This window comes from Globicephala melas, chromosome 8, assembly GCF_963455315.2.
Source record: "Globicephala melas chromosome 8, mGloMel1.2, whole genome shotgun sequence".
In the NCBI taxonomy this organism is placed as follows: domain Eukaryota; kingdom Metazoa; phylum Chordata; class Mammalia; order Artiodactyla; family Delphinidae; genus Globicephala; species Globicephala melas.
The window spans coordinates 61,744,465-61,761,241 of record NC_083321.1 but is presented as its reverse complement, the minus strand read 5'-3'; the positions used below and the strand labels follow the sequence as shown (position 1 = coordinate 61,761,241).

The 16,777-nt window shown below is 36.8% G+C and overlaps 1 protein-coding gene across 11 annotated transcripts in view; it reads left to right on the top strand.

Moving 5' to 3' along the window:
* Positions 1-16,777, top strand: part of DLG2 (discs large MAGUK scaffold protein 2) — a 2,016,902-nt gene that overhangs the window by 253,160 nt on the left and 1,746,965 nt on the right. The window lies entirely within an intron of this gene.

Sequence of the window (16,777 nt, the reverse complement as noted above, 5' to 3'; positions counted from 1 at the left end):
TATTTATTTATACCAGTAAATACCAAAATTATTTATACCAGTAAAGAAGTAGTAGTTGTTAGTAGTGGTAGTTGTTGCAGTAGTAGTAATCATTTTCAACAAATGTGAACAATAATAACAAAAACTTATTTACATACCATACTGCCAATATTGCATACCAGTATTACATACCATGCTGTATATAATATTTACAGTTGAAAATCCAGATTTTGCCAAAAGATAAAATAGGCATAGGAAGGACATGATTCTTCATATTATATAAGTGAGTTCTGTTATGAGTATTGTCATAGTTTGAGCTGACTCAAGTATTGGGTGGGCCAAAAGTTTCATTCGGTTTTTTCTGTAAGATGACTCTAGTAGCACTTATGTGTCTTTAACTTCATTCGAAACAATTTTGTTAGATTGTATGTGACAGCTGTCATATCAGTGTGCATTATAAAAAAGACTTATCAAAATTGGTGAATTTTTGTTTAGCCATTTTAATATTCAATATGGAAGAAAAAAAGCAACATTTTTGGCATGTTATGCTTTATTATTTCAAGGAAGGTAAAAATGCAACTGAAATGCAAAAAAACATTTGTGCAGTGTATGGATAAGGGGCTGTAACTGATCAAATATGGCAAAAGTAGTTTGAAAATTTTGTGCTGGATATTTCTCGCTGGATGATGCTCCACAGTCAGGTAGACCAGTTGTAGTTGATAGCGATCAAATTGAGACCAATCAATGTTATACTACACAGGAGATAGCCAACGTACTCAAAATATCCAAATCAAGTGTAGAAAATTATTTTGTACCAGCTTGGTTATGTTCATCGCTTTGATGTTTGGGTTCCACATAAATTAAGGGAAAAAAACCTCTTCACTTATTCTCTACTTAAACGTAATGAAAATGTTCTGTTTTTAAAACAACTTGTGATGGGCAATGAAAAGTGGATACTGTACAATAATGTGGAATGGAAGAGATCGTGTGGCAAGCAAAATGAACCACCACCAACCACACCAAAGGCTGGTCTTCATCTAAAGCAGGTGATGTTGTGTATATGGTGGGATTGGAAGGGAGTCCTCTACTATGAGCTCCTTCCAGAAAACCAAACGATTAATTCCAACAAGTACTGCTCCCAATTAGACCAACTGATAGCAGCGCTCAGTGAAAAGTGTCTGAAATTAGTCAACAGAAAACGCATAGTCTTCCATCAGGGTAATGCAAGACAGCATGTTTCTTTGATGACCAAGTAAAAACTTACAGCTTGGCTAGGAAGTTCTGATTCATCGGCCATATTCACCACACATTGCACCTTCAAATTTCCATTTATTTCGGTCTTTACAAAATTCTCTTATTGGAAAAAATTTCAGATTTCTGGAAAACTGTAAAAGGCACCTGGAACACTTCTTTGCTGAAAAAGATAAAAAGTTTTGGGAAGATGGAATTATGAAGTTGCCTGAAAAATGGCAGAAGGTAGTGGAACAAAAGGTTGAATACATTATTCAATAAAGTTCTTGATAAAAATGAAAAATATGTCTTTTATTTTTACTTAAAAACTGAAGGCACTTTTTGACCAACACAAAATAAGGCATTCTTGAATTTCAGAACATGCTTCTGATGCAGTGGGGGAAGGAGAAGGATAGTGGGATTGGAGGGTATGGTCTAAGGCTGTGATGTCTGTAGAAGAGCCATATATACTGGGGCAAATAAAACGATTCATTGGGGTATAGGAACAAAATAATAGAACTCCCATTTATATTGCTTTTTATCACATTTTTTATAATCTTTTATATTTAGGTAATTTATAACATATATTTAATTATTTATAACATATAACAGTAATACATGTATATTTAAAAATAAATATGAGGCTATTAGAGAGACATCTTGCAAGATGGTGGAGTAGAAGGAAGAGCCCTTACTCCCTCTTGCGAGAGCACTGGAATCACACCTAACTGCTGAACAATCATCAACAGGAAGACACTGGAACTCACTGAAATAGTGATATTTCTTGATATCCCAAGAAAAAGGAGAAGCCACAATGAGACAGACTTTGACAGGACTGGGGGAAACAGAGACTTCACTGTTGGATGGCACACACAAAGTAGTGTGTGCATTGAGACCCAAGGGTAGGAGCAGTGACCCCATAGGAGAGTGAACCAACCTACCTGCTAGGGTTGGAGGGTCTCCTGCAGAGTCAGGGGGTGGCTGTGTCACACAGTGAGGACGAGGACACTGGCAGTAGAAGTTCTGGGGAGTACTCCTTGGTGTGAGCCATCCCAGAGTCCGCCATTAACCCCACCAAAGAGCCCGGGTAGGATCCAGTGTTGGGTCACCTCAGGCCAAACAACCAACAGGGAGGGAACCCAGCCCTACCCATTAGCACACAAGTGGATTAAAGTTTTTACTGAGCTCTGCCCACCAGAGCAACAGCCAGCTCTACCCACCACCAATCCCTCCCATCAGGAAACTGGCACAAGCCTCTTACATAGCCTCATCCACCAGAGGGCAGACAGCAGAAGTAAGAAGAACTACAGTCCTGCAGCCTGTGGACCAAAAACCACATTCACAGAAAGATAGATGAGATGAAAAGGTAGAGGGCTATGTCCCACATGAAGGAACATGACAAAAACCCAGAAAAACAACTAAATGAAGTGGAGATAGACAACATTCCAGAAAAAGAATTCAGAATAATGACAGTGAAGATGATCCAGGACCTCAGAAAATGAATGGAGGCAAACATCGAGAAGATGCAATAAATGTTTAGCAAAGACCTAGAAGAATTAAAGAACAAACAAACAGAGATGAACAAAGATTAACTGAAATGAAAAATACACTAGAAGGAATCAATAGCAGAATAACTGAGGCAGAAGAACGGATAAGTGACTTGGAAGACAGAATGGTGGAATACACTGCCACGGAACAGAATAAAGAATGAAAAGAAATGAAGACAGTCTGAGAGACCTCTGGGACAACATTAAACGCAACAACATTTGCATTATAGGGGTCCCAGAAGGAGAAGAGAAAGAGAAAGGACCCGAGAAAATATTTAAAGAGATTAGAGTTGAAAACTTCAGTAACATGGGAAAGGAAATAGCCAACCAAGTCCAGGAAGCGCAGAGAGTCCCATACAGGATAAACCCAAGGAGAAACACGCTTAGACACACAGCAATCAAACTGGCAAAAATTAAAGGCAAAGAAAAAGTATTGAAAGCAGCAAGGGAAAAATGACAAATAACGTAAGGGAACTCCCATAAGGTTAACAGCTGATTTCTCAGCAGAAACTCTACAAGCCAGAAGGGAGTGGCATGACATTTTTAAAGTGATGAAAGAGAAAAACCTACAACCAAGATTACTCTACCGGGCAAGGATCTCATTCAGATTCGATGGAGAAATCTAAAGCTTTACAGACAAGGAAAAACTAAGAGAATTCAGCACCACCAAACCAGCTCTACAACAAATGCTACAGGAACTTCTCTAAGTGGGAAACACAAGAGAAGAAAAGGACCTACAAAAACAAACCCAAAACAATTTAAAAAAATGGTAATAGGAGCATACATATCGATAATTACCTTAAACGTGAATGGATCAAATGCTCCAACCAAAAGACACAGGCTTGCTGAATAGATACCAAAACAAGACCCATACATATGCTGTCTACAAGAGACCAACTTCAGACCTAGGGCCACATACAGACTGAAAGTGAGGGGATGGACAAAGATATTCCATGCAAATGGAAATCAAAAGTAGGCTGCAGTAGCAATACTCATATCAGATAAAATAGACTTTAAAATAATGATACAAGAGACAAGGAAGGACACTACATAATGATCAAGGGATCAATCCAAGAAGAAGATATAACAATTATAAATATATAGGCACCCAACATAGGAGCACCCCAATACATAAGGCAACTGCTAACAGCTCTAAAAGAGGAAATCGACAATAACACAGTAATAGTGGGGAATTTAACACCTCACTTACACCAATGGACAGATCATCCAAACAGTAAATTAATAAGGAAACACAAGCTTTAAATGACACAATAGACCAGATAGATTTAATTTATATTTATAGGACATTCCATCCAAAAGCAGCAGATTACACTTTCTTCTCAAGTGTGCACGGAACATTCTCCAGGGTAGATCACATTTTGGATCAGAAATCAAGCCTCAGTAAATTTAAGAAAATTGAAATCATATCAAGCATCTTTTCTGACCAAAATACTATGAGATTAAAAATCAATTACAGGGAAAAATACGTAAAAAACACAAACACATGGAGGCTGAACAACACGTTACTAAATAAGAGATCACTGAAGGGCTTCCCTGGTGGCGCAGTGGTTGAGAGTCCACCTGCCGATGCTGGGGACACGGGTTCGTGCCCTGGTCCGGGAAGATCCCATATGCAGCGGAGCATTCATATGACCATGGCTGCTGAGCCTGTGCGTCGGGAGCCTGTGTTCCACAATGGGAGAGGCCACAACAGTGAGAGGGCTGTGTACCGCAAAAAAAAAAAAAAAAAAAAAATGAGATCACTGAAGAAATCAAAGAGGAAATCAAAAAATACCTAGAGACAAATGACAATGAAAACACAATGATCCAAAACCTGTGGGATGCAGCAAAAGCAGTTCTAAGAGGGAAGTTTTTAGCAGTACAACCCTACCTCAAGAAGCAAGAAAAATCTCAAATAAACAATCTGACTTTACACCTAAAGGAACTAGAGAAAGAAGAACAAACAAAACCCAAAGTTAGTAGGAGAAAAATCGTAAAGAACAGAGCAGAAATAAATGAAATAGAAACAAAGAAAACAATAACAAAGATCGATAAAACTAAAAGCTGGTTCTTTGAGAAGATAAACAAAATTGATAAACCACTAGCCAGACTCATCAAGAAAAAGAGGGAGAGGACTCAAGTCAATAAAATTAGAAATGAAAAAGGAGATGTTACAACAGACAGCACAGAAATACAAAGCATCCTGAGACTACTACAAGCAACTCTATGCTAATAAAATGGACAATCTGCAAGAAATGGACAAATTCTTAGAAAGGTATAACCTTCCAAGACTGAACCAGGAAGAAATAGAAAATATAAACAGACCAATCACAAGTAATGAAATTGAAACTGTAATTAAAACTCTTCCAACAAAGAAAAGTCCAGGACCAGATGGCTTCACAGGTGAATTCTGTCAAACATTTAGAGCATAACTAACACCGATCCTTCTCACACCCTTCCAAAAAATTGCACAGGAAGGAACACTCCCAAGCTCGTTCTATGAGGCCACCATCACACTGATACCAAAACAAGACAAAGATACTACAAAAAAAGACAATTACAGACCTATATCACTCATGAATATAGATTCAAAAATCCGCAGCAAAATACTAGCAAACAGAATCCAAGAACACAGTAAAAGAATCATACACCATGATCAAGTGGGATTTATCCCAGGGATGCAAGCATTCTTCAGTATATGCAAATCAATCAATGTGATACACCATATTAACAAATTGAAGAAGAAAAATCATATGACCATCTCAATAGATGCAGAAAAAGTTTTTGACAAAATTCCACACCCATTTATGATAAAAACTCTCCAGAAAGTGGGCATAGAGGGAACCTATCTCAACATAATAAAGGCCCTATATGAGAAACCCACAGCCAACATCATTCTCAATGGTGAACAACTGAATGCATTTTCTCTAAGATCAGGTACAAGACAAGGATGTCCACTCTTACCACTGTTATTCAACATAGTTTTGGAAGTCGTTGCCGCAGCAATCAGAGAAGAAAAAGAAATACAAGATATACAAATTTGAAAAGAAGAAGTGAAACTATCACTGTTTTGCAGATGACATGATACTATTCATAGAGAATGCAAAAGATGCCACCAGAAAACTACTAGAGATAATCAATGAATTTGTTAAAGTTGCAGGATACAAAATTAATGCAGAGAAATCTCGTGCATTCCTATACACTAATGATGAAAAATCTGAAAGAGAAATTCAGGAAACACTCCCATTTACCATTTCAACAAAAAGAATAAAATACCTAGGAATAGTCCTACCTAGGGAGACAAAAGACCTGTATGCAAAAGACACTGATGAAAGAAATTAAAGATGATACAAACAGATGGAGAGATATACCATGTTCTTGGATTGGAGGAATCAATATTGTGAAAATGACTATAGTACCCAAAGCAATCTACAGATTCAATGCAATCCCTATCAAATTACCAATGGCATTTTTAACAGAACTAGAACAAAAAATCTTAAAATTTGTATGGAGACACAAAAGACCCCGAATAGCCAAAGCAGTCTTGAGGGAATAAAACGGAGCTGGAGGAATCAGACTCCGTGACTTCAGACTATACTACAAAGCTACAGTATTCAAGACAATATGGTACTGGCACAAAAACAGAAATATAGATCAGTGGAACAGGTTAGAAATCCCAGAGATAAACCCATACACCTATGGTCAACTAATCTGTGACGAAGGAGGCAAGGATATACAATGGAAAAGAGACAGTCTCTTCAATAAGTGTTGCTGGGAAAACTGTACAGCTACATGCAAAAGAATGAAATTAGAACACTCCCTAAACCATACACAAATATAAAGTCAAAATGGATTAGATACCTAAATGTAAGCCCAGACACTATAAATCTCTTAGAGGAATACACAGGAAGAACACTCTGACATAAATCACACTAAGATCTTTTTTATCCACCTCCTAGAGTAATGGAAATAAAAACAAAAATAAACAAATGGGGCCTAATGAAAGTTAAAAGCTTTTGCACAGCAAAAGAAACTACAACCAAGATGAAAAGCCAATCCGCAGAATGGGAGAAAATATTTGCAAACGAATCAATGGACAAAGGATTAATCTCCAGAATTTACAAGTGGCTCATGCAGCTCAATATCAAAAAAACAAACCACCCAATCCAAAAGTGGGCAGAAGATCTAAATAGACATTTCTCCAAAGAAGATATACAGATGGTCAAGAAGCATATGAAAAACTGCTCAGTAACACTAATTATTAGAGAAGTGCATATCAAAACTGCAGTGAGGTATCACCTCACACCAGTTAGAACGGGCATCATCACCAAGTCTACAAACAACAAATGCTGGAGAGGGTGTGGAGAAAAGGGAACCTTCTTGCACTGTTGGTGGGAATGTAAATTGATACAGCCACTATGGAGAACAGTATGGAGGTTCCTTAAAAAACTAAAAATAGAATTACCATATGACCCAGCAATCCCACAACTGGGCATATACCCAGAGAAAACTATAATTCAAAAAGACACATGCACCCCAATGTTCATTGCAGCACTATTTACAATAGCCAGGTCATGGAAGCAACCTCCATGCCCATCAACAGACAAATGAATAAAGAAAATGTGGTACATATATACAATGGGATATTGCTCAGTCATAAAAAGGAATGAAATTGGGTCTTTTTCAATGGATGGATGGATCTAGAGACTGTCATATGGAGTGAAGTAAGTCAGAAAGAGAAAAATAAATATGGTATATTAATGCATCTATGTGGAACCTAGAAAAATCATACAGATGAACCGGTTTGCAGGGTAGAAATTGAGATACAGATGTAGAGAACAAACATATGGACACCAAGGGGGGAAAGTGGCTGGAGGTAGTGGTGGTGGTGTTTTGAACTGGGAGATTGAGATTGACATATATACACTAATATGTATAAAATAGATAACTAAAAAGAACCTGCTCTATAAAAAATAAATAAAATAAAATTCAAAAAAAATTAATAAAGCTATTAGAATTGTACGCTCAAATCGTTTTTTACACATAGGATTGTGGAATCAAAAGTTTGGAGACTACTGTTGGGTAACAGTTACGAAGGAGTAAGGGAATTTGAGGTATGTCTTACTTTCATAGCTGAGGTTAATGTAGAGGCAGGGGCTGATCAATGATGTTTTTAAGTGGCAGTCAGTACTTTGAAGGCAGGTAATAGTGTGTGCGCATGTAACACACACACACAGTCTGTCAAATTTGGGGTTGTGTAGCTGATTTGGAAGGTACATGGAATCCTAGTGCTAATCATTGGCACTTTGATTGCCGGATCTTTGATTTGTTAAGATTGAGGCCTCTGATGTACTTTCCATCCTGCTCAGAATTGATTTGGAATCTGAGTCTAATGATTACCTTGATTCCTTGAAGAAAAAGTTAACAGTGACAATAATGTGTTAATTCATAGATGCCAACTATGTGACATTTATAAAATACTTAAAAGCATTAAAACATCTTAATTTCAATACCTAGAAGTAATTATTTTGACTTCTTCAGTCTTTTTTTCCTGTGCAAATATATGTACATAAAATTGGGACAACAGCATGTAGGGTGTTTTTATGACTTATAAATTGAATGCTGTACTAATAGTATTTACCCATATCATGTCATTAAATATTTTTTTGAAAATATTTTAATGGCTATATTATATTTTACCGTTTGGAACTTACTTGAGCAGCTCTCCATTCAGAATTGAGGCTATCTCCAGTTTTCTGCTCTGAGCAATGTGTAATGGCCATCCATGTATATAAACCCTTGTGCTTTTTCCAATTATTTCATTAGGGTTGATTTTATAAATGAAACTACTGAGGCCAAGGATATTGACATTTTTAGGACTCTTGTGACAAATTGTCAAAGTGCTTTGTGGAAAGGTGTTACCAACAGTGTTTGAAAAGGCATATCTACCAATACCCTTAGTAGCATTAATTATTTAAAGTATTTTGTCATATTAATAAATAAAATTTGTTACTTAATGCTTTAGGTTGAAATTATTTATTTATTATTGAGACTGAACTGTACTTTCTTATGATTATTGGCTATTTATATTTCTTTTGTGATTTATTCAAATGCTTTGTCCATTTTTCTAAGTGGTGTTAGAATTCTTTTGGTTTTGCAAAACTGTTGCAATATTTTTAGTTTGTGGATTACTGTTAATTTTGCTTATAGTGCTTTTTGACATTCAAAATATTTAAAATTTGTATGTGATACAATTTACCACCTTTTTAAAAAAATTCTTTTTGCTTTGTGCTTCCTCATTCCAGGGTTAGTTAGTTAACTATTCTCCTATATTTTTTGTAGCCTCTTATTGCTTTGATATTTTCTCTTTTTGAATTTTTAAAAATTAGTTTTAGTAAATTTCTAGATGCATAGTCCCAGACATATACCTCATTTTGTATAAATTATCAAATATATGCTTTTTATTCTAAATGAAGTTCTTTTTTTAAAACTTTCATTTTTGCATATCTCTTCTTTTAACTTGTTTCCTTCCTATGCTGCATTAGCTCTACCCTCCTCACGCACAAGGTACAAAGATTGATGTGTTTAATCTTTCTTCACTCATATAATGTGTATTCATATATAAACTATATACATGTATATTGGAGATGGATATATATATATGTGTGTGTGTGTATATATATATATGTGTGTGTGTATATATATCTCCATACTGGAGCATGCACACACATATACACACAGAATTTTGCACAGTAATTGTTTCTCAAAAAATGTTCATATTATTTGAATGTTTCTTCAAGTTGTCTGGTATAGCTTTAGTTCATTCTTCTCATGGATGAATAATTTCATATTGAGTCTACCATAATTAATTCAGTCATTCCCCTCTTAATGGGAATTTACTGTTTCCAGTTTTCTGCCACTATGAATAGTGCTGCAATCTAATGATTACATGTTCATTCAAACTTACTGATGCTTTTTATATCTATAGGATAGCTTCTCAGGGGTGGTATTACTGGCTTCCAGGGTATGCAATTTTTTAATTTAAATAAGTGTTGCCAGACTGATTTCACCTTTCACATTTCTGCTGACACTGCATGTCAGTACAATTTTATCTCATATCTATCTCAACAATAGGTGTTACTGCTCTTCTTAATTTTTGCCAGTTTAATAAGCTTAGTGATGCTTCATTTTTAACTTAATTTCCTGTTTCCAGACTATTAGTGAATTTGCGCAGTTTCATATGTTTGTTGGGTATTTTAATCTGCTCTTCTGTGAATTTATTCATATTCTTTTCTCATTTTTCTATTGTATATCTCTTTGTTGTCTACTATTATGGGCTTTTTGTATATTCAAATGATTCAATTTACGCGATCTTGCTATATGTAGATTTTCTTAGGGATAAAGATTTTCCATGAATTGATATATACATGTAATGACTGGTTTGTGATTAGTATCCTTTCAACAAATATGTCAGCTAGAAAACTCATTAAAAAAATCCTTTAGGCTATTAACTCAGTGGTTATCTAAAAGATTACTTGATTGAATCCATATAATTCAAGACTTTTAATTGGTTTATGAACAGATACCAGCAATATAAGGAAGAATGATGAGAAAAAAATTCACGTGGTTAATAGCTTATTTATTTTTCAACATAAAATGAGGATAGGCAAAATATATTTAATGTAATCTGGGTTTCTCCATGTGCAATTTAGGGTTTCTTTTAACTCTATGCTATACATCTTAAAATCCCTTGTTTGGGAAGTCATCAGTCTATGATGATTTAAATATTGGCCAGTTATACCCAAAATATAAGAACATGAATGCACACTAACTCCAATCAAAATGCTTCTGAAATAAATCTCATTGCTCTTCCTTAATGGGCTATGTGAGTTCTGGCTGGTTTATTTCACTGAAGATAGAAGTGGGCACAGGGGAAAAGCATCTCTTATTTGGGGTCTCAGTGACCTGGGCCAGGACAGCTGAGGATCTTGTCCTGTGGGGATCGGCTTTCTAAAGTCAAAGTTTGGAAAGTGAGTCCAAGTTAAGTTGTTGCTAAAATGGTCTAAATGAAGAACAGTAATTGAGAAATGAAGTGAAAATGAAGTTCATAACCAGAAAAGCTTAGAATAACATTAGCCTAGGTTGATTCTGAAGATGTAGTACACATGCTTTTTATGTTTTGGTTTTTTTTACATCTTTTTTGGAGTATAATTGCTTTACAATGGTGTGTTAGTTTCTGCTTTATAACAAAGTGAATCAGTTATACATATACATATGTTCCCATATCTCTTCCCTCTTGCGTCTCCCTCCCTCCCACCCTCCCTATCCCACCCCTCTAGGTGGTCACAAAGCACTGAGCTGATCTCCCTGTGCCATGCGGCTGCTTCCCACAGGCAAATTCTATCAAACATTTAGAGAAGAGCTAACACCTATCCTTCTCAAACTCTTCCAATATATAGCAGAGGGAGGAACACTCCCAAACTCATTCTACGAGGCCACCATCACAAAACCAGACAAGGATGTCACAAAGAAAGAAAACTACAGGCCAATATCACTGATGAACATAGATGCAAAAATCCTCAACAAAATACTAGCAAACAGAATCCAACAGCACATTAAAAGGATCATACACCATGATCAAGTGGGGTTTATTCCAAGAATGCAAGGATTCTTCAATATATGCAAATCAATCAATGTGATACACCATATTAACAAATTGAAGGAGAAAAACCATATGGTCATCTCAATAGATGCAGAGAAAGCTTTCGACAAAATTCAACACCCATTTATGCTTTTTATGTTTTTTAATTCTCACTTTGTATCCCCTACTTTGAACAAACTGAGTTTATTTAAAGCAGCTGGGGAAGACATGTAAGCTCTGTAAGGGCAACAATCATAAATCTCCCTTTTCTCTGATTCCTTAGCACCCACAAGAGTGTTTGTCACATAATAGGCTCAAGAAATATATGTTAAACCAGAAAGAAGTCCCTCTAAGCATCCTCTGGTTCCCAACTTCAGTCTGGCCTTAGGACTCCTTGCTTATCCCATTATGCTTCTCCTTTTCTATTCTCTTAGCTAAGTCTCCCCATGATGTAGACTAGAGTGGAGAATAAATTGGTATGCCTTAGTTGATCAAAGCTGGCAAAGGATGTCATGGATAATATCTTCTGAATCAACAAGAATGAGATTCTTATGTGACTGGTACATTGGCTCTGGAAACAGTTTTCAAAAACACTAAGGCAATGGTCATGCCACTGGGATATTACTTTCTGGTGGGTTATATATGTACTAGTACCTTTATTTTTAAAAAGGTTTTGTTAAGACATCCATAGCCTTTAAAAATCATTGATAATGCAGGAAAATGCAAAAGGAGGTATCCTCTGACAACTGCAGTCTACTAGTCTGAGGCAAAAATCAAGAATAGTGGTTGAAATAATGACTTTATTTTATGGATTCAGGATTTAACTTAGTGTTCTGGTGTTTTTGTTTTTTGTTTTATGTTTTAGTAGAGTCAAGTCAATCTCTTGAAGTATTTTGGCAATGTAAAGACAAAACCTGATAGCATAAGAATGAACGTTTCAGGGCAAGTAACCATTGGACTGGATATTTTAAAGACAGATAGGCATCAAATATCTTCTGGCTGCAAGATGTCAGTGTTATTTTAATGCCAAGGAGGTGTTGCCACCCCAGCAGAACTCCACAAGGAAGGGCACCATTGTACCCTTAGTGTCTAGCGTAGCGCCTGGCGCAGATGAATAGTAAAGAACTATAATAGTGCATAGAAATTTTAACTTTATTTTTCTGTAAATCAGCATGATCTTGGTATGAAGCCTTGAATCTTAGTCAATTCTGGGTTTTCTCAAAGCATTTCTGCTTTATACTTAATCACTCCCCCACTTTTCCTGTACCATCCTTTTTTCTCAGAGGGAACAATTCCCTGGGGCACATATTCTGCCACTGCATCTCAGTGAGAGCAGAGACATTGTGTAAAACTGTATATCACTACGTTGAGGACAGTGCCTCAATTACTATTGATGGACTGAATAATGTTGCTGGGAGAGACATGCAAGGAAGTGATACCAAGCAGGACCATATGGGGCCCCTGGGCACAAAAGCCTTCCTATGTCCCCCATTTCTTTGATTACAGGTTTCAGTCAGCCTCCACATCCTTCTCTGAGTTCCAACGGGCAGTTTCAAAGAGTTGTTAATTAGGGAAGGGAGGGGACGTGAGACAAGGGAGGAACAGTCAAAGAGAAACAACAGTGCAGCTTTGGGGCAAGGTCCTGGTTCCCCCTCAAGGGATATACACAATATCTTTTTTTTTTTTTTTTTTTTTGCGGTACGTGGGCCGTCACTGCACAGGCTCCGGACGCGCAGGCTCAGCGGCCATGGCTCACGGGCCCAGCCGCTCCGCGGCATGTGGGATCTTTCCGGACCAGGGCATGAACCCGTGTCCCCTGCCCCACCAGGTGGAAGAAGTTAACTATATGCTGCCCGCAAGCACATAGACCCCCAGATGGTTGGAACCAGAAGGTTGATGATGCTGACTCCCACTTACCTCACTACCATCCAATCAGAAGAATGTCCACGAGGTGATCACGCCCTCTTTGAACCATTTCTATAAAACTTCTCACTACCCCCTCCAGGTTGGGACACAGTTTTGAGGGCATTAGCCTGCCGTGGCCCCCTTTGCCTGGCAACGCAATAAAGCTGTTCTTTTCTACTTCACCCAAAACTCTGTCTCTGAGATTTAATTCGGTGTTGGGGTAAAGAGGCCAGATTTGGCTTCATAAGCATCATGGTCATCATTCAGCATCTACTGTGAGATAACTCCTATTGGGACATTTCCTTCTTAATCTTCAGTAGTCATCACTCCTTTAAGTTGGCATTTGCAGCTGAGATGCATGTGTCCACCTGGTCTCTAGCTTTAAGGTCCACTCCACCATCTGCTCCTCCTCTTTATTCCAACCACAAAGCTTCTTCACTTTAAAAACAAAACAAAACTCCATCTGTGTATCTCATAGCTATTGTATATGGGCAAAAAACTAGCAGCAAAATGAGCATTTAGCTGCTTCCTGCTCTTCTTGGGGTACGACGGGATCTTGTGAAGCTGTTCAGGATTTGCTATCTGGATATTCCTTTACCATTGTTTCGCCTTTATTCTCCTGTGCCGCACTGGTGTCAGGGAACTTCTTTAAAGGCTTAGGGTTGGGATAAGGATTCAAGCTGAAATGATTCTCATCAAAGTTTTCTTTTTCTCTTCTTTTACTCTTTTTATCTCACTCTTTAACATGAGTTTTTTGGTCAGAGAGAGGTGGACCACGTATATATAGTTATACGGAGAAACAGATTCCATTTAACTGCATATTCTTATAAAACTTTCCAGTCTTATACCTGGACTATAGTTTTTGAATTTAAAAGCAAAAGTACGGTGACTGTGCTTTCTGTTCTTATGCCCCTTGGAAGGTCTGGAGACCTTTAATACAGTAACTCAATTGTAGGATGGTAGGGTAAAAAGGATTTGCAAGGAAAACCCATTACTAATAAGTCATTAGGTCTTTCTGCAACAGATGCAGAAAGATTTGCTGCATTGGTAGTAGCATATATCCTGCACCTTGAATTTTAATGCCTGGCTTCCTACAGGAAAATTTACTGTAAAGAAAAGAGGACAGTAGATAGAAATCTCTTAATCAGGTTCTGAAAAATAAGAAAAAATAAAGTGAAGCTTAAGTCTCAACCAAACCTTTTTTTCCCCCTTGTTTTATTGAAACATAATTGATGTACAGCACTGTGTTTAAGTTTAAGGCATACAGCACAATGACTTCACTTACACATATTGTGAAGTTATTACCACAATAAATTTAGTTAACGTCCATTAGTTTATATAGCTACCAAAAAGAAAAAAAAGAAAAAAGTTTTGTTCTTATGATGAGAACTCTTAGAATTTATTCTCTTAACAACTTTCAAATGTACCATACAGCAGTGTTAACTGTAGTCATCATGTTGTACATTACATCCCCAGTAGTTATTTATCTTCTAACTGGAAGTTTGTACCTTATGAAACCTTTGTTTTTAAAAGATACTTGTGAAAAATGCTGTAAATCTTGCCTTGCAGTTCAACTCAGTAGTTCTTTGATATTTTTGATTCTGTGGTAGTGTCTCTCTACTTTCAGTTTTTTGCTATAAAATAAATCAGAAGTGATGGAAAAATGAGATTGGAATTTTGTATCATGTAGTATGACACTGTATCATACTTAATATAATTTTAAGTGACTGGTTTTCTACTGCCCTGTTTTCAAACAGTGTACGTGTAATCTAGAAACCTTCACAGAGGAGAGGGTTTTAGCATTTCTGGTGGAACATAAGGCAGTGTGACTCCTTTGTCAAAACCTGCCGGTATCTTCCCACTCAAAGTGAAGGTTAATTTCCTCACAGTGACCTATAGAGCCCTGCAACTTGTGGCCGCAGTTACCTCTCAGATCTAAATCCTAGTCCTCACTCACTCCTGTCCTGCTTCTCTAGCCTCCTCACTGCTCCTCAAACACTTAGAACCTTGAATTTTTGCACTTGCTTTGTCCTTGGCCTGAAATGCTATTTCTCCAGATAGCTGCATGGGGAAGGGGAGTCATCTCTTTCAAGTCTTCAGTGTCACCTTCTCAGTGATTCCTACCCCATTCTACTTAAAATATCCTTCTCACCTGCCCAGAACCCCTGTTATCATTCCTTGCTTTGTTTTTATTCATTGCACGTTTCATTATCTATCAGAGGAGCATTACGTTGTTGTTAAGAGCAAGCCCTCTACAGTCAGACCATTTGGGTTTGACTCCAAGCTCCACCACTTACTGGTTGTGTGAATTTTGGGGAAATTACTTAATCCCACTATATCTCAGCTGCTTCTTCTAAAATGAAATTGTCACAAGAATTAAACATGTTTTTCCCCTCACAATGAAATATTAGCTGCATGAGGGCAAGGATTTTTGTCTATTTATCGCTTTTACTCTAGGACCTAGAATATTTCTCCCATTTTATCAATTACTTGTTTAGAGGTTTAGTTATATGATTTTGGCTTATAGTACGTTTTCCTAAGAACAAATATTCTAAAGTTTGCTCCACCTTTTTAGCCAGGACCATTTGAATCTTCCATGACAGTGAGCTGTATTTTTAAAATAAGGGCATAGCCCAAGTGACCATTAATAGAATGATTCACTCATCCATTACTTCTTTCACTTAAATATTTATTGTCTAAGCTACTGTTTTTTGTTAGACTCTGTGCTAGATACATTCACTGGGAGACGCTGAAATTTAAAACATATATTTTTTTCCATTGACCCTGACCTCAAGGAGCTTGTTTTCCAGTTGAGAGTCTGGGCTTTTAAGGATTAGTGCATGGGGATGGTGACTAAAACACTAACCTTGTAGTCAAATATATCTGGTTTATATATTTTATTCCTGCCACTTGCAAGCTATATTACCTTGACTAAGTTATTCAATCATTCTAAACTGTAGGTTCCTAATCAATGAAGCAGGGAAAATAATTGTACCTACCTCAAAGGGCTTTGAAGTTATTATATGAAATTATCTATGTAATGTACTTAATATAGTGCCTGTTACATAGTAGGAACTCAATAATTTTTATCTACTATTACTGTTGCCTTGAAGAATGGATAGAGTGTGTAGAAAGAGGCAAAAAGGGTGCTCCAGGCAGAGAGAACAGCCTGATTTAAGTCAGAGAAATGGTAAAGCATGGGATGTATGTGGGAGATTACAACTAGTTCTGTTTGACTGAAATGTGGAATACATTAAAGTAGGTAGGGAATATAGAAAGATCAAAGCTCTGTCATGTAATTCTTTACCATGAAGTAACCACTGGTAACATGTTGGCATATTTCCTTCTAGCTATTTTTTTAATACAGTGTAAATTTGTACAAAAGAGTGCTTATTATAGAATTGAGGTTAGAAATACAGATAATACTAGTAAACATTTATACAGTGCTATTTATTTGCCAGACACTGTTCTAAAT